The sequence below is a fragment of the Peromyscus eremicus genome, chromosome 10 (genome assembly GCF_949786415.1).
Source record: "Peromyscus eremicus chromosome 10, PerEre_H2_v1, whole genome shotgun sequence".
Taxonomy (NCBI): Eukaryota; Metazoa; Chordata; class Mammalia; order Rodentia; family Cricetidae; genus Peromyscus; species Peromyscus eremicus.
The window spans coordinates 49,912,520-49,936,611 of NC_081426.1; the positions used below are offsets into that span (position 1 = coordinate 49,912,520).

The following is a 24,092-nucleotide window of genomic DNA, read 5'->3' on the forward strand; positions in this document are numbered from 1 at the left end:
TGAGCCATTTTTATAAGCATTGAAGACTCTTGCTCCTGAATCTGATGACTATTTAAAAATTGAAGACTGAATAAACAAAATTATTGCAAATAATATCACTTTCAAGAATCATCCTCAATAAATTATGGAGAAACTCATCAACTCATTGGGTGGCAGATGTAAATGTGATTTATGTTTTGTGTATGTGTGTTTTGCCTACATGTCTGTCGCTGTACCACTTGTGTGTCTGGTTCTAACAGAAGCCACAAGTCATGGATCCCCTGGATTTGGAATTACAGAAGTTTGTGATAAACTATGTGGGTTCTGAGATTCCAACGTGAGTGCTCTGAAATACCAACCAATGTCCCTAACTTCTGTGCTATGTTTCCAGATCCTTTGAAGATGATTTTATGCAAAAAATTTCTCTAGTATTTTCTGCATAAGAAAATGATTTTAGAGAATTGGGTCACATTGACATACAAAAAGATACTATTGTGTCCTTGTTATTGTAGGGAATATATTCATAGGCATAATAATTAGGGAAAATATAGGATGAATGAATTCAATCTCATTCTGGAAATAAGTAGTATTTATCAGATGATATAACAAGAAATAACTGTAGAAGGAGATCTGTCAATTTAAGATTTGTGTTTCCAATAGAATATGACAGTGATCATAAGTTTATTTGTTGATTTTACATGTTTTCTATATTGTACCAACCCAATAATTATTAGCAAATATCTTATGGATTAAAATTTCAATATATATTGAGCACAAGGAACAACAAAATTAAAACAAAATTTGCCAATTTTTATAAAGAAAAAATATAACATTTCAGGAATATTTTATCTTATGAATTTAGAAGGTAGGAAAATATAATGGATATACTTCATTACTTTTTCCATTTATAATAAAATGTTCAAATAAATTTAAAAATTAGGTGGGTCATATTTTTATATAGTGTATGTGTATCTTTGGAGAACAAATATTTCAACAATTCAGAAATTTTCAATAGATATTCAAAACTCTAAAATTATGTTTACAGTACTTGACATATTATGTACTGATACAGTACAGAAATTGTTTTTTAAAGGGAAAATAGTGTTTCTGATACCTTGTTAGGGCCTTTATTTATATAATTTGAAAATAATTCTAGGAGTCCTTCAGGAGGGAGCACATCTTTATTCTCAGCACTCAAGAAGCAGAAGTAGGAAGACATCTGTGAGTTCAAGCCAGTATATTCAATTAGCAATTTATAGGGCAGCCAGTACTACATAGAGAGACCCTGTCTCAGAAACAACAACAAACAATAATACTAGGATAATCTGAGTGTGTGCTCTTTAAAGAACAGCATGACTAAATACAGTTTTTGTGAAATAATAACAAAATAATTCTTTGCATATCATTCACCAAATCATAAAGATAGTTTGAAAACTTAGAAGTAAAATTCAATTTCTAATTGTGAGAAATGCCTTTGGAATATTGATAGAGATGAGTCATAATAATTTTTCTGCTTGAAATCTCAAGGGAAAATTATTTGGGCTTAGATGCAGAACTGATTATCCACCATATTTATCATATAATTTTTGGATTACTTTTTCACTAAAAATAACCTTTTTCAGATAAAATTAATCTTTCCTAATTATATTATGCACATTGCAACATATAGGAATGGAAGCTAAGGGTTAGGATCTCTGCTAGAATAAGATGCTTTTCACTAGAGTAGACCATTCTAGGCACCCTCTGGACCACTGCGAGCAGACCGAGGTGGACCAGCCTAGCAAATAACCTAGCTATCATCATAGAGCCTTTGTCTAGTGACTGATGGAGGCAGATACAGAGATCCACGGCCAGGGACCAGGCTGAGCTCCGGGAATCCAATTGATGAGAGTGAGGAGAGATAGTGCAGGGACACCGAGATCATGATGGGAGGACGTGCAGAGATGACCGGCCACACTAGTGGAAGCCCATGAACTGTGGACTGGTGGCTATGGAGCCCCCATAGGACTGGACTAGGCCTTCTGGATACGGAAGACGGTTGTTTGGCTCGAACTGTTTGGGGGACACCCAGGCAGGGGAATTGGGATCTGTCCCTGGTCTATGGGCAGGCATCTGGAACCCAGTGCCTGTGGTGTGACACCTTGAACAGCCTTGGTGCAGTGGGAAGGGGCTTGGACATGTGTGCTGTGAATCAGTGTGCTGGGCTCTGCTGATTCCCCATGGGAGACCTTGATTTGGGGGATGTGGGGATGCGGAGTGGCTTAGGAAAGAGGGCTGGCGGTGGGAGGATGGAGAAGGGGGGATCTGTGGATAGTATGTAGAGTGAGTAGAAATTTTCTTAATAAAGAAAAATAAAGCAGGGCAGTGCTGGCGCACTGCTTTAATCCCAGCACTTGGGAAGCAGAGGCAGGTGGATCTTTGTGAGTTCAGAGTGAGACCCAGGAAAGGCACAAAGCTACACAGAGAAACCCTGTATCGAAAAACCAAAAAAAAAAAAAAAAAAAAGAAAGAAAGAAAGAAAAATGAAAGAAAAAAAAGAATAAGATGCTTTGCAATTTAGTGTCCACCCACTGAAAAAAAAATGATATTTGAAAAAAACCCACTTTCACAACCTCCCCACAGATGCCATAGAGTAATACAAATTGGGTTTTTATCTTACTCACAAAGAGGACAACAAGGGAGTGACCCATGTCACTTTCTAGAATCCAAGCTTAGAAGACCACTGCAAAAGGTACACAAAACTTTATGTAGATAGTGGATAGAATTCACAGAAGAATGGGATGGAAGGAAGACTGTAGCTAGAGCTTTCTTGCCTGGCCCACAGTCAGGACAAATCTCTGTCACCTGCCAATCCCACAGCCGCTCAGACCCAAACAAGTAAACACACAGAGACTTATATTTCTTACAAACTGTATGGTCATGGCAGGCTTCTTGTTAACTGTTTTTATATCTTAAATTAACTAATTTTTATTAATCTATAAGTTGCCACGTGGCTTGTGGCTTACCAGTATCTTAATATCTGTTTGTCATGGCGGTGGCTCACAGATTCTCTTTGCCTCAGCCTTTTTGTTTTTAGAATTTTCTTCTCTGCTTGTCCCGCCTATACTTCCTGCCTGGCTACTGGCCAATCACTGTTTTATTTATTAACCAATCAGAGCAACACATTTAACATAGAGAACATCCCACAGCAGAAGACTTTAGAAGCTATGATGCCATTAATATCCTTTCTCTTGGAAGAATTCTGTCCTTAAATCTTATTCCTCTTGGAAGAAATGGGTTCATTAACAGTGTTGTGTGAACTCAGTTCCTCTCTCCTCAGCCTCATATTCCACTGTGGTTCTTTAGCCTTCTCATCTGAGCTTTCCTGGTCCTCTGTCTTCGTCATGAACTGCTTTAGCCTGCAACATTCCAAAAGAAGAATTTCATTCAGTTTTACATTGGGAATCCAACTCCAGTCTCAATTCTCCAGGAAGCCTTCCTGTAATCTAGGTTTCATTTCCTTTGTCTTTAGATCTCAAAAGAGGAGGGTGCGTATGGATGAGAACTTGGCAACTAATATTTAGTGAGCTCTGACTATATGTCAGGCACTCATTAACTCTTTTAATCATTACAACAGGCTCGTGAGGTGGATTCTACCATATTATTATCACCACACTAAAACAGTGTTAGACTCTGGTAGCAGCAACTTGTCCAAGGTGACAAGACTAGTAATTGGCAGACTACTCTTTCACTGTACTATATTCTTAGTAATCTGTCTGTGAAAGTCGTGGTAGACAATGATATAGCTGTTCTTTGTATTCAGAATGAGGCCTGGTAAGGTATATATTGAATATATATTTAATTGATGTATACATTCTGTATGTTGCATGCTTAGATAACATAAATGTCATCCCTTTGTACATATGTGTTAAAAAGCAGATCAAAGCTTACTTTGTGTGTGGATATGTGGTTAATTTTGGAAAAAGTTCCATGAGTTTTGAAAATAAGGCATATTCTCTTGTGTTTGAGTGAAATGTTATGTAAATATTTGTTAGGGCTGTTTGGATTATAACATCAGTTAGCTCCAACATTTCTCTGTTAAGTTTTTTGTCGGCATAATCTATCTATTGGCCAGAGTGGGTTATTGAAACATGTCATTTTAAGTGTGTAAGGATCAATATGTGATTTAAGCTGTAATAGGGTGACTTTTAAAAACTTAAGTGATCTTATTTTGGGGGCTATATCTTAAGAAATACAATGTCCTCTTGGGGGCTTTTTCCTTTCATGAGTGTGTAGTGTACTTCACTATCTCTTCCAATGAGTTTTGGTTTGAAGACTGTTTTGTCAGATATTAAAATAGCTACAGATCTTGTTTCTTTGGTACCATTGCTTGGGATATCTTTTTACATCATTTTACCCTGAGGTGATGTCTATCCTGGATGTTAAACTGTATTTCATGGATTCAACAGAACTATGGATCTTGTTTTCACATCCATTCTCTTAGTCTGTCTTTGTTTTGGGAAATTGAGACCATTAATGTTTAGAAATAGCCATTAGCCAGGATTGTTGATTCCTGTTATTTTGCTGTTGTAGTTGTTGTTTGAGTGTGTCCCCTGTGTGTGTGTGTGTGTGTGTGTGTGTGTGTGTGAGAGAGAGAGAGAGAGAGAGAGAGAGAGAGAGAGAGAGAGAGAGAGAGAGAGAGAAGGTGTACTCCTTCTTTTGACTGGTCTGAAATTATTTCTCCCCCATGATTTCTTAGATGTAGTTATCCTCCAAAGGTTGGAGTTTACCTTCTAGCACCTTCTGTAGGGCTGGATTTCTAGACAGTTATTGCTTAAATTTGGTTTTATTACAAAATGTCTTAATTTCTCCATCTATGTTGATTGAAAGTTTTGCTGGGTATAGTAGTCTAGGCTGGCGTTTGTAGTCTTTTAGTGTCTACAGCACATCCATCAGTGTATGAACATCTCCTGCAGAGGTTTGTACCAGGTCCTCTGTATTTATATTATGAGTTCCAGTCTATTGTTTTTATTTGAATCCTGAGTCTGTGAATAAGTTAATGTCTGATTCTGTGCCAATTCTTGGGTTCTTTTACTTCTGTTGGTATTTTTTTGTGTGTGCACAATTTCAATGTAACAGTTTTGTTTTATTTTATTATATTATATTTTATTATGTTATGGGTAAAAACTGAATTCATAAAAACCTAGCTACTGAGGTAAAGGTTATCAACAGAACTGTCATTTATACCTTCTGGGAAAGGTAAAATCTTTTTGATCAAATGGAGTGACAGTGAGTACATCAACCACTCAAGGCAGGTCTCATGTTTGTGAGTGATTAACCAACATATAATGTACTTCACAGTTTTTTTTTTAATATGTTCTTTTATTTGTTTATAGTTTGGTGGTTTTTTGTTTGTTTTTTTATTTCTTTTTAGATGCTGTTTTATTTTGTTTTAGAGGTTTTGTTGTTGTATGGGGTTTTTCTTTTGTTTTTGAGAAACAAAGTTGGGTTTGCAAAAAGGGGGAAAGGATCTAGAAGAACTTGGAAAAGGTTAACAATATGGTGAAATTTATTTAAATTTTAAAATTGTTTTAAAGAAAAATATATTTAAAAAGAAAATAGCAGATCAATTCATATTAGAAACATTTTGGATGACAGCTCTAAAAATGATGCTTAGTTACAATTAAGTTAAATAAAAGACTGTAAACAAATTACTAAATGGTCTTATTAATAAAAAGCCCAGAGCCAGATATTGGGGTAAAAACTGAGAGATCAGAAAAGCAGAAAGAAGTCAACCACGTTCTTACCACTTGAAAATCCTTAGCCAAAGAGCCCTAATTCCTATATACCCACGCATATATGATTTCTGTTCTGCATCTTACTTCCTCTCTCCACCCAGCTACATCATTTCTGGTTTATCTTTATAGACCTACAGAACTCTATGGTTAGTGCTGAGATTAAAGTCATGTGTTGCCATGTCTGGCTCTGTTCCCCAGTGTGGCCTTAAACTCACAGAGATCTGGTCTCTGCATCCTGAATGCTAGGATAAAAGGCGTATGCTACCATTGCCTGACTTCCATGTTCAATATAGTGGCTGACTTGTAGATGAATTTCTAAACAGTCTTATTAAATAAGAAACACAGAGCCAAAGAGAGGGGTAAAAATCATAGAGATCAGAGAAACAGTAAGTCACCAGCCAACCTTAGCTCACCATGCTGCTGTAGCTTCCCAAGAGAACCAGCTTCTTCCTGTCTAATCTGTGCCTTTATTGCCTTGCTGTTCTGCCTTCTCATTGGCTCTTAGCCCAGTCACCTCACTTCCTCATCACTGCCTGTCTGTATAGACCTCCAGGACTCTAGGGTACTGGGATTAAAGACGTGTGTCACCACGCTTGGCTGTGTCCTTGAGCGCACAGAGACTCTGCTTGCCATGTGATCCGATTTAAGGGCTTGTGCTACCACCACCTGACTTTTGTTTATGGCTGGCTATCTATGTCCTCTAGGCAAACTTTATTTATTAATATACAAATAAAATATCACCACACTGGCTTTTTTCTTCAGATCCTCAGATAAGCTTTATTAGGGTGCACATTAGATTGGGGGGACACAATATATCACCACAAAAGACATTTTGTTACTTAGTGTAAAGAAGTTGTCCCTAGGGCTTAATATCAGGAAGTAATAAGTAAAGTTGTTATTTAAAACATATGTTTATGTAGGACACAGGAGAACATGGCCCATGGAATCAACTAAGCAAGGCTCACATGGGCGAGGCTCACAGGGAAGCAGCAAGTACAGGAACTACATGGGTCTGCACCAAGTTCTCTGCGTATGTATTATGGTTATTAGCTTGGTGTTTGGTGGGACTCCTTACAGGAGAGCTGTGTGTCTCTAACTATTTTGCCTGCCCTTGGGATTCTCTTCCTCCTATTGGGTTGACTTGTCCAGCCTCAATATGAGGGCTGGTACCTTGTCTTATTGTGTGTTGTTTTGTCCTGTTTTGTTGTTGTTTCTTGGAGGCCTATACTTTTCTGAAGGAAATAGAGAAGTGGTGGATCTGGGAGAGAAGGGGGGAAGAGAAGTTGGGAGGAGCAGAGTAAGGGAGAACTGTGGTTGGGTTGTATTGCATGAGAGAAGAAGTTTTTCAGTTAAAAAGTGAAAAGAAAGAAATTACATACAATGAAATAGAACATGACCGTAGTTAATAGTATGAATCACATTCCTGGTTTGTTTACTCTGGTTTTTTAAAAGTGAAAACATAACTGGAAGTTCCTGTAAAATTGACCTCCATAAAAATAAAACAGATTTAAATTATTCTCATTTTCTCTAATAGATTATTTTATTGACTAGGAAATGAAATAAAGCAAAGCTGTCCTAATAATCAAACCCATTAGAAGAAAGTAGAAAATATGAACACAATGGGTTTGAGTGAATCTAATCAAATCTAAGGCCATCGATGAAATTTGTAGTAGTAACTTATCTATTGTTTAATAAATATAATGAAATACCTTAATATAAAGTTCCAGTCAGCTATTTCATTTGTGTAACTAAAAACCACAAAAGCTATTCAAAACTGTGAGCATGGGAATTCAGTACCCCAAAGGTCAGGTGTATAGACATTGAATGAGATATATTAAAATAATAAATGCTAGATTTTTTTTATCAATGTAGATTTCCAGATTAGATGCTTGATTTTGTATTTAACTAATGTTTAAGGGAATGACTGGAAAACATTGTTGTCCTGTATAATTTTCTAAGGAATAATAACTTACAATGTTTTGTAGTGTTCTCTATATTAATGAATTAAAGTTGACCGTAGGATTCTAAGATTTAGAAACATATAGTTGTTAAAAGTCTAATTATATATGTATATGCAAATATATAAATGCATGCAATAATCATTGACACAAAAAGAGGTCATGAATTTGAAGGAGATACAGGAGGAGCATTTGAGATGGTTTGGAGAAAGGAAAGGGAAGAGAGAAATGCTGTAACTACAATACAGAAACAAACAAAAATGTCAAACAGCTGTCTTTTTCCGTAACTTAATATCAACAAATAGTATATTAATGTTCAATATTATTTCAGACTTTGTGGCATCATTTAACAGATTACTAAAATGTATACACACACACACACACACATATATATGTTAAACAAGTCTTCTTTTGACATTCAATGCCAACATAAGATTTATTAGATTATTATTTCATTTTGATGGTTAAATATTTGTATCTGTTGATTCATGTAATTCCAAACTTCCTTTTTCCAATTATTTCTAACATTATAATATAATTACATTATCTCTCCTTTTCATTTCCTCCCTCTAAGCCTTGACATATATGCTTCCCATCTTCCACTCAAATTCATGGCCTATTTTTTGATAATTGTTATTATAAGCATATATGTATATACATATATATTCCTAAAGATACCATTGCTTCGTCTATTTATTGTTATGAGCATGTATGATTTCAGGATGACCATTTGGAATTGGAAAACATGTTGATGTGTTCTTTCTTGATGATACTATTTCTTATGCTCTCAACATTCCATATTTGCCTCTAATTCTTTGTGTAAGGTTGAGGCCTTGTGAGCTTCCCCCATTCACTTTTGCATGTCTCTGGTGGTCCTTGTTCAGCTCATATTTAGGCAGAAATGTTAGTGAAACTTTATATGTGCAGCTTTTGACATTACTAGGAGAATCTCATAAAAAAAACTTCCTGATTCAAGCTATTTTTTAAAATTGATTTTAAGATGAAATATTTATTTTCATGAAGTAGTAAATTTCATTATATATGAATTATTCTTTGCTCATTTTGAAGTTTTGTCAATAAGTCTAGACTTTCGTAGTCCTGCCAATTAGCAATCAGATACTTCTTAACCTATACCAACAAAAGCTCTCATTGAAGTGGTTTAGAAACCAACATGGGTAATGCAGTCAATAGGAGAGGTTTCAGTAGAGAAGTATTCCATAGTTAAGATGAGAATTCAATATACACGGTAAGTCTGAATAATGTCTTAACTTTTTCTATCCAATCAAAGATTGTTGCTTATTACAAGAGTTTAAAATATAGTTTTTCAGCATTTAATCTATAAATAATAACTTTGTTTTAAATTTGAAGTTTTCTTAACAAAATACCAAAGACAATAAATATATGCATATATCTCTTTACATACATGCCTGAGGACATGAAATTTAGTAGGAACGGTTACATTTTTCCAATTTTCTAAAGGAATTATAAATCATTATAGATATATTTTAAATGGCACTGAATAGTTTTATCTATTATGAATAAAACAAGTCGATGATATAACGCCTTACTCAAATGTTCATAGGCTTTTAGCAATTTCTTTTTTATCCAGACTAAGAATTATTTTATAGCAGTATTCCTCTATTCAGTAAATGTACTGAGCATTCTGATGGATGAGTATTGGCAATACAAAAATAAAAGCTATTGTATATCCTTTCTTAAGGAATATATAGTTTAGGAGTAAGATAACATTTTAATCTACCCTATATAGCATAATATAATAAGTTTTATAATATTGTTTTGCAAGATGTTCCACACAATTATGAGAATATTATGAAGAGTATATACTGTATGAGTTAACGCTTTTGCGACAGGTGCTAATAAAGTGATCGTGTCTAAAACATACATATTTAGGTTCTGGAAGGAGAATTGGCAATGGACTGTAAAATATTGTGGGATACGCTTTATCTGAATTATAGCATGGTAATGTGGTATGATACAAGTTTCCACCCAGAAAAAGAAGAAAATCAACTCTAGGAGATAATAATCATTTAACCCTAAGAATGCTAATTGTTGCAAGATAATATTAAGGAGAATATACTTTTAGGACTCAACTGCATGGCAGATTTGTGTTTTTGTCTTTCAAAAATGTTATCGTGAAATTTTTACAAGAAACCTGAATACTTGGTATAGTTGCTTTTACTTATCTGAATAAATCTAGCTAAAGCATAATAAAAAAGAAAGGAATTAGGTATTCAATGGATTTTTCTACTTTTCCTTATCTTCAAGAAACCTCTGTTACAGAGAATGAAGAAAAAAGAGTGAGATAAAAGTATTGAGAAATCATCAAAGAAGTCACAATTATTTGGATATTAAACTACATGTTCAATGCTAGCTAATTTTTGAGGAAGGAAATGTCTACCTAACATAGATGTCCTATGAATATACAAGGTATGTGCATATATTCAAATTAACTGCTAGGTTCCCAGAATTCTTATATATAATGAAAATAAGACAAAATATTCTCATATTTCTTGTCAATAATGTGAAAATAAGACATTCTTTACTTTACAAATAAGGAATCATTTTGATTAAGAAATGTGTGTATTCATTAAGAAATGTGGGTGTTCATGGGTGTGTGTAAGAGAGAGAGGCAGAAGGAAATCCTAATCTAATGTATTTTTGAAATGATTTATCTCTTAGATAACATTTCTTTCTCTACTGTTTACTTCATAAATTAGTATGCATATGTTTTCTAGTTTGCAAAATCAACAAAAATACAATACAGAAATTTTATTGGAGTGTCATTAAATATGTTAAACAATTAATTTGAAAATTCAATTTCTCTATATGCTTCGATTCTTCATTGCTGTGGGATATTTTATATTTTTTCTCTAATTTTACTTTGCAATTATATTTATATTTAAGCAATATTTGATTATAGCAATAATTAAATCTTCTAACACATTGTATATTTTGGAATTAATTCATGATCCGTAGAAATACAAGTGCTTTGTTAATAATGAACTTTTTGTTCAATTATCTTTTGTGGATCCTATATGTTTTAACATAGGAAGAAGTGGCTGATGTACTCATTTCAATTTCTGTATGAATAGATGTATTTTCTACGACTCTTATTTTGATTCTTTGTTTACACTCTTACGATAGGTTCATCATTTTTGTGTTCCTAATGTATTGGCATGACCTTTCAAAATTTATATTGTAATCAAATAGTTTGTATTAATTATTTGAACTGATTTTCCAAGCATGTTATTTTAACACACAGTTATTTAATTGTGCTGTTCTATTTATCTATTAGTTACATCTAATTAACTGAATTGATGTTATCATTTTTTATTTTCTCCAAGGTAAAAAGGTTGATATTTCAGTGTTAGGTTTTTTATGATTAATTTTACTGTCCCTGTATGAATCAACTAAAATTAAAATAATTAGTTTCTCTATTATTCTAGCAAAATTCAAAGGGTGGTGCTTTACTCTTATAAATTCAGAAATTTAATTTGGTCTGGCTTTTGATAGCAAGGCTCTTATTTTTAACATCACTGTGTTTTTAATTTTAATGGTTTATTATCAAAAATAGATTTACTGGACTTTAACTGTTTTAGTTTAAGCTTCATATATGCTGAGTTATTTTGGTAAGTATTAAATATGTATAAATCTGCAAAATCATCACAATGAATATGGTAACTTATTTGTGACTTTGAAAGTTTTGTACCTGCCTTCTGAAATTTGTGTCTTATCTTACGTCCTTCTAGTTCTTGCCTTTTCTTACCTGCATGTGTATGTAACATTCATCTTCCTTTCCCACTGCACATTAAATTTTATTCATGAAATTTTATAATTCATTCATAAAATTTTCACTCTTGAGGAATGAAGTTACAACTTACTTTATTGTCTATCATATTTACTGCTACAATGTATGCATACGTGATATATATGTTTATAAACATATATATTAGCATATATTATATTATTGTTACATAATGTTGAAATTTCAGTACCCAGTATTCAGAGATGAGAAACAGGGAGATATACATCTTTGAGCCCTTTGGGATATTATTATTGACCAGAAAATTTATCCTGACTGCCATGTTTTAGGATAGGGAAACACTCTTGTGTAGAGGGAGAGGGAGAGGGAGGGAGGGAGGGAGGGAGAGAGAGAGAGAGAATCTAAGGAATAAATAAATGTCAGTGTTGTTCTTTGGCTTGCACACACATGCACACACACACACACACACACACACACACACACACACACACAAATACCAAGAGTGTGTGTGGAGAATCACTGGGCATAAGAAGCAGAAGGCCTTTTAGGATAGGCTGAATGGAGTTAAGATACTTGTTGAAGAGGCAAATGAGCAAAACCTTAGTATGAAGGACTGAGGCATGAAAGAATCCAAATATGCAAATCTTTGTAAAGCATGGATAGTATAAAACAGTTCTCTGATTCCAGAAAAGTCATGTGAAATGAAGTGAAGTAAGCCAACAATAACGAAACCGAAAAAAGAGGAAAAAGATTCATCACAATGGAGGCAAGAAAGGAGCTTGTTTGGAATCCCCTTAAAGTACAACTTAGTTTGGAATAGTGGAATCATTATCTGATTCTCATGTAAAATGGGTTTGGTTTTCATTTAGAAATTTATAGTGTAGAGCTAGTAAAAAAAGCCAAGGAACTACGATATCCAGGTCCTAGGGATATAATTCTGTACCTCCAAAAACAAAGGATCAAAGCTATAACATCAAACATATAAATAAGAGAATAGGATACCTAAATTGGAGGTTTTATAAGGAAAAGTGAGGAGTACTATGCCTTGCCCAAAGAGACATTTATGATTATATGTAAATAAAGAATGTGGAGATCAATGTATCAGAAAAGATACTTATGTTTTTCTAATTATTTCTCTGATATTGTTTGTACAAGTTCACCTTATCTCTTCTCCACAGTGTGTGTGTGTGTGTGTGTGTGTGTGTGTGTGTGTGTGTGTTTCTCTAATGCTATCCAGACTGTTTCCTTTAGCCTAAATCTTCCACAGTGGTCCTCAGGCTATCTCACAGGTGCAGAGCTGTTGTTAACAGAGCCATTCACCTACCAATGATGATGGTAAGTCACTACAGTGATCATTCTATATCTTTCTTCACAGTCCTAATAACTAACCTAGGGCATCATGCAACTCAATATTACCTGATCCAGAGCATTACATGTAAAGAGAATGAATTCATTGAAAGATATCAACACTTTTCAATTAATTTCATAGATTTACCTTCTTTACTCATTCATAATATTGTAATTTATTAATTATTATAAAGTATATGAGCAAAAAAGTCAATTTTCAAGTAAAAAATTTTGTTTTTTAATTGCTCTACTTATTTCCCAGAATTATTCCATACCTAATTTTGGAATATTTTATAAATGGGATAGTTCTCACACGTTGTAAATTTTTTCTTTATGTATGCTACCAGAGTTGGTACAGAAAATCCTATAGTTGGTATTATGGACTACTGATTACCTGATTGACAACGATATATTTTATGGAAAGATATTTTCTTTTTCAAAAACTGAAAAAGATTATGTACATATGGTAACTTTTGCAATAATATCAGCACTTGGGATACTAAGCAAGGGGTTTGCCGCAAGTTCCAGGTCAGGTTGAGTTCGAGTCTCAACAACAAGAAAAGAAATAAAACAAGAAACAGGAACTAAGTATGAAATAGAAACACATTTCTTAACTGCCAAGTGCTCTCAGTATACATTGTAAATGGAAAGAATCTCTTATTATATAGTGTTTAATTCCATTTCTCTCTAATAAACACTTATACATATTTTTCTGTCTGGGGACATTCGTTTAAGTTCTGAGTTGATTATTTACTTCGTCTATCATAAATATTCAAATACCTCTATACCTCTTCAAGGATAGATAAAATGTTATTTTTTTCTTCAAATGAGGGCTTATTGCTTTGTAAAATAATAAGCCTCATTGTGACATTTTCATACATTTCATAAATATACATTTTCAACATCATGTATATTCTTCATGTTAATGATTTGTGTTCCACATTATCTTACATTGATGTCCCCTCTTTCTTTCCAATTATTTTCTATTTTAGTTCGTTTCACTTTTCTCATTTATTTACTTATTATTTATATTCATTTATTTTTCTTCATTGTTCCATGATTTTTTATTAAGAAAATTTTTATTTATTTTACATACTAATCACAGATCCCCCTCTTCCCTCCTCCTGCCCCTCCAGCCTGTTCCCCCCAACCAACCGCCCATTCCCTCCTACAAGAAGATAAGGCTTCCCATGGGGAGGCAGTGAATACCCAAACTGTCATTATATTCATTTATTTTATCTTGAGTATTTTTCTTTATTCTTTGAAAATTCTGCACAGTATATTTTGATCTTAATATTTTCCACACTCTAACTCATCCTAGATCTTCCCCTAACGTCTCTACCCACCAACTCCATGTTGTTTTAATCTCTTAAAAAAAATGGGGTCTGATTTTCATTTATAAACTACATCTGAGCACAGGGTTGCTGTGGATATCACAATATATAAATAAATACTGATTAGTCTGTAGCCAGGCAGGAAGTGTAGGCAGGACTAACAGAGAGGAGGATTGAGGGATTAGGAAGGCAATGGGGGAGACTGCAGCCACCCCAGGACAAGGAAGATGTAAGGTACCAGTAAGCCACAAGCCATGTGGCAAAGTATAGATTAATAAAAATGGGCTAAATATAAGAGTAAGACCTAGACAATGATAGGCCTGAGCTAATGGCCAAGCAGTTTAAATAATATAAGCATCTATATTTTTATTTTATAAGTGGGCTAAGGAACTGCTGGGGCTTGGTGGGACCTGGAGAAAAAAACTCTGCAGCTACACAGCGTCTTCCCTGGAGTGTCCTTGATCTCATGCTTTTTAAAAGATATTCAAAAAGTCTCAATTTTCCTCACTGAGATGAATTACCTATCTCAGTCTTGAAACATATGAATAAAAATGAAAATGAATCAAATAAATAATTTCTTTGTATTCACCTAAAAGTCATATGATGAGTTTTTTCTAAGAATTTATTAATGGTTATTTTGATGATAAGTTAGCAAAATTTTCACACCTTAGTATCTTTTTCTGGTGAAATTATATTTGTAATAATATGATTACAAGGAATGTATTACATATATTTACACTTAGCATTGCATCAAACTGTTAATGTCTATTTGTAGAGAGATTTGTTTTCTTTTACTCTCCTGACAATTAACATTAAGAGACATCTGTGAAATCTAGTATTTAATTTAAGTAAAACCTCATGTTTTCACTTTAACATGAGTATATTGTATATGATTATATGTCACACTTATCTCACAGATGGTACACATTAAAAATTTTATATAAAAAGAATTAGCTGTGTTTTGTTTGAATATTATAATGAAAATGATTTTTAAACTTGCCTGTTTTTTCATTTAATAGTGAACATAACAACAAATTTTATACAGAAAATGTAAAGCACATAGTTACTTTATTGAGATATTTCTATATAATTCCATAATCTAACTTGACTAAAGGCTTTTTAAGTTTTTATGTTTCAATTCCTATCCATATGAATTTCTTTAATGAAACTCTATTTCCAGACGGGCAACAGTACTATATAATTGTATAATTTATCTATTCTAATCTACTTGGTGGATAGTTTAATTTTAAAAACCAACATTGTTGAGTATATTATTGGCTCCCTGCCATTTTTAAATGCTTCCCAATAATGGCTGTACTTAAAGTTGAATATGTTTACATCCACAGACATCTAGCTAGTTCAATAATGGAGGTTAAATATTTTTGACATTAAAATTATATTTTATTTAAGTTTTTAAAATTTAAAAACAAATATATGTTTAATAAAAAGCAAAACTTATAATTAAAATTCTGACAATAAACAGAAATACTGGGTGAGATTATACATATCTTTGCTTTTAGAAGGGAAACAGATCAATCAACACTATTTGTAGAAATAATTTTGTAAAATGAATTTTTAAAATGTAAACAAACTTCTAAATGAGTTTTTGTCAAACCTTTAAATTATATAGCACAATTCAGTTTACAGGGTGTAGGTCCTAAATATGTAATTTTCTCTTAAGACTAGGCATAGCTGAGAGAAGGTGAAGGTGAATATCATCAAAATACAGTGTATGGAATTTTTAAAGAACTGATAATTCTACCAGAAAGTGGACAGATACAGAAGACAGAAATTAATTAGATGTGTCTGTATTTATAAAAGGACATGGTTAAACAGTGTAAGCCATGACCAGCTACTGAAGCATATGAGGCATAAACAGTTCAACTTTTTCTGGCATGATCTAAACAAAAGAGGAAATGCTAAGTGTTCTCTACAACAATTCACATCTGGGTTTAGAGGGAATTTTTTAACCATGAACATCCTTGTGAATCTCTTTACATTGGGTTTGAGTGTCTGGTGTCAAGGAACACATATGGCATATTTACTAGGGTAATGGCATAAAATTCACTCTTTTCTACAAAACGCTATTCATTTATAAGCAGCTTTACAGGTAAAGAGAATCTCGCCCCATCTCTCCCTCTTTTCCTCTCCTTCCTCTAGCCCCCTCCTCTCCATTTCTCTGGTGAAATCATGCATGCTCATCACAGCGCCTATGCAGAGATTATAGCACAACTTTTCAGGAGTTGGTTCTGTCCTTTCAGCATCTCACTGACCCAGTAAACATCTTGCCTTTAATCCCAGACTTGTGAGTCACAGGCAGTTGGATCTCTGAGTTTGAGACCAACCTGGTCTACAGAGAGAATTTCAGGTCATCCAGTTCTACACAGAGAAACCCAGTCTGTAAGAACCACCACCAACAACAAAAAAGAAGCAAACAGGAAAATCAATTTAATCTTAGTCCACAAAGGTTCATGTGCGCAGACACACACACATACACACACACATACACACCTGCACACAAACAGACTATGTTAAAATATTATCTTTTCAATATTTCTAAAAATATCACTTCAAAGAAGTAGTGGAATGGCCTGAAATAAAGCGAAGCCTTTAGGTTTGGGCTACTCCTCGCAATAATTCCTTGCTCTTATGAGGTTAGACACAAAAACAAAGAGGGGACCCTAAAGAAACCATGAGTGAAGCACACATGCAACACATCTCAAGTTTGTGACTGAATTCCCTATTGAAAAAAAAGTGAAGGGAAAGAACCTGAATTATGAAGAGACAAAATCTTTCAGTGTCTGATCACTTAGTGACTCATGAGTGTATTGAAAATGAAGGTCAGTTTCACCTATTATTCACTAATCTATTCTAATGATTGAAAATGCCATTAATTAAACCTAAACCTTACTCTTTTACCCCAATTTGTTGAGAGACTACATAACCAAGGTATTGAGTACATACATATAGCATACATTTCCATTCAAGGTAATTAAAAAATATTTAAGTAGAATGTTTTTTTGTGATTAGACGTCTCTCTACTATTCAAAATGATTCCAATAAGTTTTAGAAGGTTCTTTTCCACCAATATTTTAAATGGGGTGAAATATATTATATAAATGCTAATGCTCAATTTTTTGTATATTTTCACATTGATCTGAATTAATTATATTTTATGCTAAAGGTAAACAAGTTAATTTATGAAAAACTACCATATTTAATTTAAAAATGAGATGGTAATATTTGTATTCTTTAAAAAGCAAAAGAAAATTCAGGGGATATTGCTAAATTACTCAAATGCTCATAACGAATATTTACCTTTGTCTGTTTAAATTCAAATACATTTTTGAAAATATACTACTGTAAAACCACAGACATTATATTTAGGAGATATGAACTGAAGTTTTTCTTAAGTAACATATTTGTGTTTTTTCAACACTAGCAAACAAGCCCCCACACTTGGACACAAGTTTCCTGACTTATTGCTATTAGGTAACATTTATACTATAACTTTGATAAACCAAAAGCTTCAAGTGAAAATTTCTATCAACATCTGTAGTAATTATGAAAGCATACAAATGCTATAGAAATGTTAGCTTGCATTTTGTTTATAATATTAAATTTAAATAATTTTAAATGTGGATATGACTTATTTCAGAGACTAGCTGCTAGAACTGTATTGATAAAACATTACAATAGTACTGATATGTAGGGTGACCCGAAGGACAGATGGATGGATGGATAATGAAATATTCCATCAGCTTTACAGTAGATAATTCAAGAAAATATTTTGCTTCCTTAGTTGTACCTAAGCTTATATCAGCAAAGGAAATCATGTGTCAAACACTTGCTTAACTATATAGCTAATTTATCAGAATAATATATTGGATTTTTATAGGAAAAAAAGTAACAGCTCTAATAGATCAATGTAATAGTTTATTTCTGTCTGTAACAAATTGTGGTTTACAATTTTTGTTTTGTTTTGTTTTGTTTTTCAAGACAGAATTTTTCTGTGTAGCTTTGCTCCTTTCCTGGAACTCACTTGGTAGCCCAGGCTGGCCTTGAACTCATGGAGATCCACCTGGCTCTGCCTCCTGAGTGCTGGGATTAAAGGCGTGTGCCACCACCACCCAGCAAACTTCAACTCTTTGAGAAACATCACATTTGTCCAAGCATGTTAGAATATACAATAAAAAGTGAGTTCATATAACTGTCTTTGATCTAATATAGATTATATAACAATGACTTATAAAAACTCAAGGTTTTTACATTAATTTTATTTTCTAAAATCATTAACATTTGATTTGGAACAGAAATCTGGTAATGAATGTTGAATAACTTTCTTTACTCTTCTCATTATTGGTGACAAGAGAGAATAAAATGCATCAGGGTTTATTAATCATAAATTATCAGTAGAATTTTTAAAAGCACACACAAATGCTTGTCCTTTTTTTTAACATTTTATTTTATTTATTTATTTTTCACTTTACATACCAACCACAGTGCCCCCGCCCTTTACCAGCTTTCCTCATCTCCCCCCACCCCCAATCATTCCTCATAGTGGGTAAGGCCTCTCTTGGGTAGTCAACACAGGTTGGTATACCAAGTTGGGACAGGACTAAGCCCCCTTCCCCTGGATCCCGGCTGAGCATGGTATCCCACCATAGGAAAATTATCTCTATAAAGCCAGTTCATGAACCTGGGATAAGTCCTAGCTCCCCTGCCAGGGGCCCCACAAGCGGATCAAGCCACACAACTATCACCCACATTCAGAGGCCCTAGTTCATGCAGGTTCCACAGCTGTCAATCCAGAGTCCATGAGCTCCCACTAGGTTGGATCAGCTGTCTCTGTGGTTTTCCCCAACAGGATCTTCACCAGCCTTGCTCCTATAACCCCTCCTCCCTCTCTTTGACTGAAGTCCAGAAGCTTAGGCAAGTGCTTTGCTAAGGGTCTCTGCATCTGCTTCCATCAGTCACTGGATGTAGGTTTTATGATGATAATTAGGGTAGTCACCAATCTGACTACAGCAGAAGGCTAATTCAGTCACCCTCTCCACCATTGCTAGTAATCTTAGTTGGGGTCATCCTTGTGGGTTCCTGGGGTTTCCCTAACAAATCTTGTGTTAGACTGCTCTTTTAGAATATATGGATTCAGAACATTTTTCCCACTTTCAAAAATCCTGTTTTTCCTACTTCTTAATTAATGTTAATAGATACATCCTAATATCCAAATGAATGGAAAACGTTTTACCCTTCTTGCCCTCTCTTCCTTCCCTAACTTCTTTTCACCATCTAGGACCATCACATTCATTCCAACACAGCTCTGAATTTTAACTCAGAAAACATCTTTATTTCTGTGGGTTTTTTCCTTCTGCTCTGTGGTGATATTTTTAAACATGGTACATTTATATTCATAACTCCATACTTCAATTTCTAAAATAACTCCCTAATTGATCTGCTCTCTCTTGCCATTATTCTGCCAAACTTACATTTCTAAGTCAGAACACAGACACTAAAATAAACACTTGTTTATGTGATGTCCTACCACATTCTATTCTTTAAGTCACCACCCCTTAGCAAAAGGAATATTTATAGGGATGATAAAAATCCACAGAATGCTGCAGGTAGATTTCAAAGAGAGAAGCACTGACTTCGGGGGTATTTTATGTCTTCTTCCTGTTAGTTAGCATAGGCTAGCACATTTAGTGGGTTGAGTCAAGGACCTAAAGTTCCCTTGTTCACAGAAGGGTACCCCGAACTGATACTGACCTGCAACTCTGAGCTTTTAAATGTATTCATAAATAATAAGGTAACTAGAACAATAATGAAAATTAAAACAGAAACAAATACAACACTTGTAATTCACTGTACCTAGAATCTAATATTTAATACAAACATTTAGTATTTTAAGTTTTTATATGCTCTTCAATTTCCTGGACCAGTTACTATTATTAAAAAAAAGTTTCACTTCATCTGTATTTAACTCAAAAGAGTTTTACTGATCTTTTAAGAGACAATAAAGTACAACTGAGATAGAGTCCTAGGGAAAGTTAGTCATTTTAACACACTCTATTTTCCTATGTTAGAATAACATGTAAGGGCATCACAGTAAAGATTAGGACATGGGGCCTGCAGGGAACAATGCATTTTAGGTATAGTAATTTCTTTTAAGATAGACTCTGGTCTCTGAAGGGCCTGTGGAAGAAAGGTTTATTTTGATTATACTGGGGTTGAGCTCCCATACATCATATTCTCCACTTTCAGTAAGGCATGAGTACATGACATTAAGCAGCTATAGATGGTCACCAGTGCTTTACAGTCCTGCTAGAACATTCTTTGTATTTCTCTCATGTTGTCTTTTTGATGAATTGCAATGCATAGCTGGAAGCAGCCAAATTAAAATATGTTCATTCCCTATTTCTCTCTTTAGATGTAATTGGCTGTGAAGAAAGATTTATAAAATATAAAGCAGAAAAGAGAAAACACAGATGAACTTTTCAACATCATCTTCACACTCCCAATATGTTCAGCTTCTAATTTTTGCACTTCAATTCAGTCTAGAAAGAGAATTGTTACTGCCTCTGGGGGAAGATAGTTAAATGGTAAATAAGCACGGGGAATGTGAGGATTACCCTCTCTGTGTTAGTAGACTCATGACCTATGAGCACATTAAGGCATTCCAAACTGTAAACTTAATCTATGTGTATTTAACTTTATGTAAACTACTAGAGCATGCATGCTGAAACTATAATTTGAAAATTGATACAATATCAATAAAATTAATCCTCAATAAAAAAGATTAGGACATGGCATTTTAAATGTTATATTTTTAAATTAGAACACAGACACAAGACACGACAAAGACACTACATCCATGAAATCTCAACAATACATTTTCATAAACAAGGTTTCTATAATGAATGACCTTACCAGTCAGCATGCAGATATGGATAGTCAGAATTTCTTAACCAGTAGATTAAGAGCTAGAGGTAGGAACTGGGTAGATTACTCAGCAGTTAAGAGCACTGACTGAAGTTCAATTCTCAGCAATCATGTAGAGTCTATAACTCTCTAGGATTCTAGAGTGGGAGGCTCTGACCTATTCTCACCTTTGTGGTCAATGCATTCGAATGATGCAGAAATATACATGCAGGCAATACACCCATATACACAAATAAATCTTTTTTAAAAAATGGCTAGAGGCAACCGACTATTGCTGAGATTTGGAGAATCAGGATGACCCAGGGACAAGTTCTCTGATAAATCATTCAATCCTAAGTGATCAACTTAAACCTATATACATACTATCATCACTGGATGGGTTTAGTAGGATATGTATGTGTATTAATCTGCATAAATTTATATTAATAGCATATTGATATATAATATAATCTATTAAGTAGAGGTTATGAGTTAGAGAGAGGTGAAAATAATGATTTGGAATGAGGAAAGTGAATTATTTAATGATATAAAATACTGAACTCTTATGAAATTCTTAAAAATAAAAGAAAATCTTAAATGTAAAGATTCATTGTTATTTTAATTAGGTGTATGTGTTTCTGTATGTCTGCTATGTGTATTTGGGGGAGTCTAGGAGAGGGCATCAGATATTCTGGAGCTAGAGTTATGGGAAATCTGGAGTAAATTTGGTCCTGAGACCTGTGGAAAAAAAGTAATCACTCTGAACAACTGGAACTCTCTTCCCAGCCCTTAAATCACCTTGAAAATAATTATTCATTTTATTTGTGTGTGTTCATATGCCTATGTGTGTTCTTGTGCATGAGTGTGTGGGTACATGCATGTGTGTATGTGTGTGTGTGTTTGTGTGTGTGTGTGTGTGTGTGTGTGTGTGTGTGTGTGTGTGTGTAATATGCTGAGTCCATTTAGTACTAATCTTATGTATGCTTTAAGGAATGACATATTGAGAATGGTTAACAGAACTGTGGGCACACCTCTAGAGAGAGATGATTCTCCCCCTCTCTAGCAGCCTTTAATGTCTCGTGATTCTTCATAGAAGTATCCTTTCTGGTAAAACTTCTCTCTCCAATGCCATTGACATGTTAGTTAACATTGTCATTGTGCTGGTCTTATTTAGACAACCATATTGTTGATATTTCATCGGTATAGTTTCTCAGAAATATATAGAAATAACTATCTTGTAGCAAACTCTCTTGTCCTCCTGTTTGTGATCATTTTACCCTCTGTCATGGGATGTGCCCTGAGACATGAGTATAGGGTGTGTGTTGTGGATGACCCCATTGTCAGTTCTATGCATTTTAAGTAGTTGTAGATTTCTGTAATTTTCTCCTGTTTACCAAAAAAAGAAACTTCTATGATGAGAAATGCTAGCTACAATTATCTGTGCACCTATGTGTATGATAATGAGTATTTAGTATACAATTAGAAATTGTGCTGGGTTTGGATAGTGGGAGTATTAGGTTCTCCTCTAGACTTTGTGATCTTACCAGCCATAGGTACTTGGTTGGGTTTACAGGACCAGACATAAATTCACACAAATTGAGTGGCCCTTAATTCCAATGAGACAGATATTAATTGTCCCCATTATAAGCTCCATTATACATCCCTGAGTATTTGTTTCTGTGCTGGTCATTGCTATTGTTTGTAGACTTTCTATCTGGGTAGGACTATGAATTGTTTGTCTTTGTTGGTAGCTTTCATAGAGATTCTAGAAACTGTGAGAGTTAGTCCCCAGAGAGGAGGCTTCCAAGTCAGTTCTTGATCATTTTCTTCTAATCATATGTCTAAGGTATATGATTCGATGTCTTCATCAACAGTGCCTTACTTTCAAGTTTTTGGGGAAAACCAGTAGAAGGAAATTAAAATGGAAAAGAAGAAATAAAATTATCTCTATTTGCAGATGATATGATATTCTGAATAAGAGATTCAAATTTGCCATAAAAAAGCTTTCTAGAAATGATCAACACTATCAGTAAAGTGGCAGAATTTAAAAACAACCTAGAAATTCAGCAGTCTTTTTACATACAAATAATATAAATTCTGAGAAAGATATCATGGAAACATTCCCTTTCACAATATCTTAGAAAAATAAAACTTCAAAGAATAAATATAACCATGGAATAGAAAAACTTCAACAATAAAAACAAATCTTTGAGGATGATTATTGTGGAAAATAGCAGAAGACAGAAAGACCTACAATGCTTTTGGATTAGCTGAATTAATATTGTGAAGATGACTATATATCAGAATCAGTTTTCATACTCAATTCAATACCAATCATGAACTCTATGATGATATTCAGAACAATAAAAAACAAGTATTTTAAAATTAATATGGAAGCACAAAAGAACATGGATAAGCAAAGCAATCTTGAGCAAAAAGGCCAATGATGGAAGGACTACCTAACCAGATTCCAAGTTTTATTAGAGGGCTATAGTTTTAAAAACAACATGGCCATGTCACAAAGTATAAAAATAAAAGTGGGCATGTAGATCAATGCAACAAAAGAGAAGACTCAGATATGTGTGTGCATAACTATAGCCATCTGATATTTGGCAAAGAGGTCAAACACATATACTTGAGAAAAGAGTGCGTCTTAAACAAGTAGTGCTAGGAAAACTGGATGCCCCCATGTACAAGAATGGAATAAGACTCATGCATATACATAAACATATATAATAGGGCAACACCCTAAGATACAGATGAGGAAACATCTCTCTGAAAAGGATTTCATTTACCCAGAAATTGAGACCAGTACATCAAAAACTATAAACATTACATAGCGAAAGGGAAACAATCAATGGATAGAAGGAAAAGCCCACATAATGGGAAAAAATCTTTTCTAGCTATACATCTGAAATATGATAATATTCAGATAATACAAAGAACAAACAAACAAACACTCATTGAAAAAATGGGCTGGAATCTGAACAGG

The 24,092-nt window shown here is 33.9% G+C and overlaps 1 long non-coding RNA gene across 1 annotated transcript in view; it reads left to right on the forward strand.

Moving 5' to 3' along the window:
* The first annotated feature begins 3,231 nt into the window (after positions 1-3,231).
* The window catches only part of LOC131920645 (uncharacterized), a 31,338-nt gene continuing 10,477 nt past the window's right edge, over positions 3,232-24,092 (forward strand). Inside the window, exons 1-2 of the long non-coding RNA XR_009381740.1 lie at positions 3,232-3,506; positions 10,001-10,162. This is a non-coding gene — a long non-coding RNA (uncharacterized LOC131920645). The remainder of the gene's footprint in view (positions 3,507-10,000; positions 10,163-24,092) is intronic.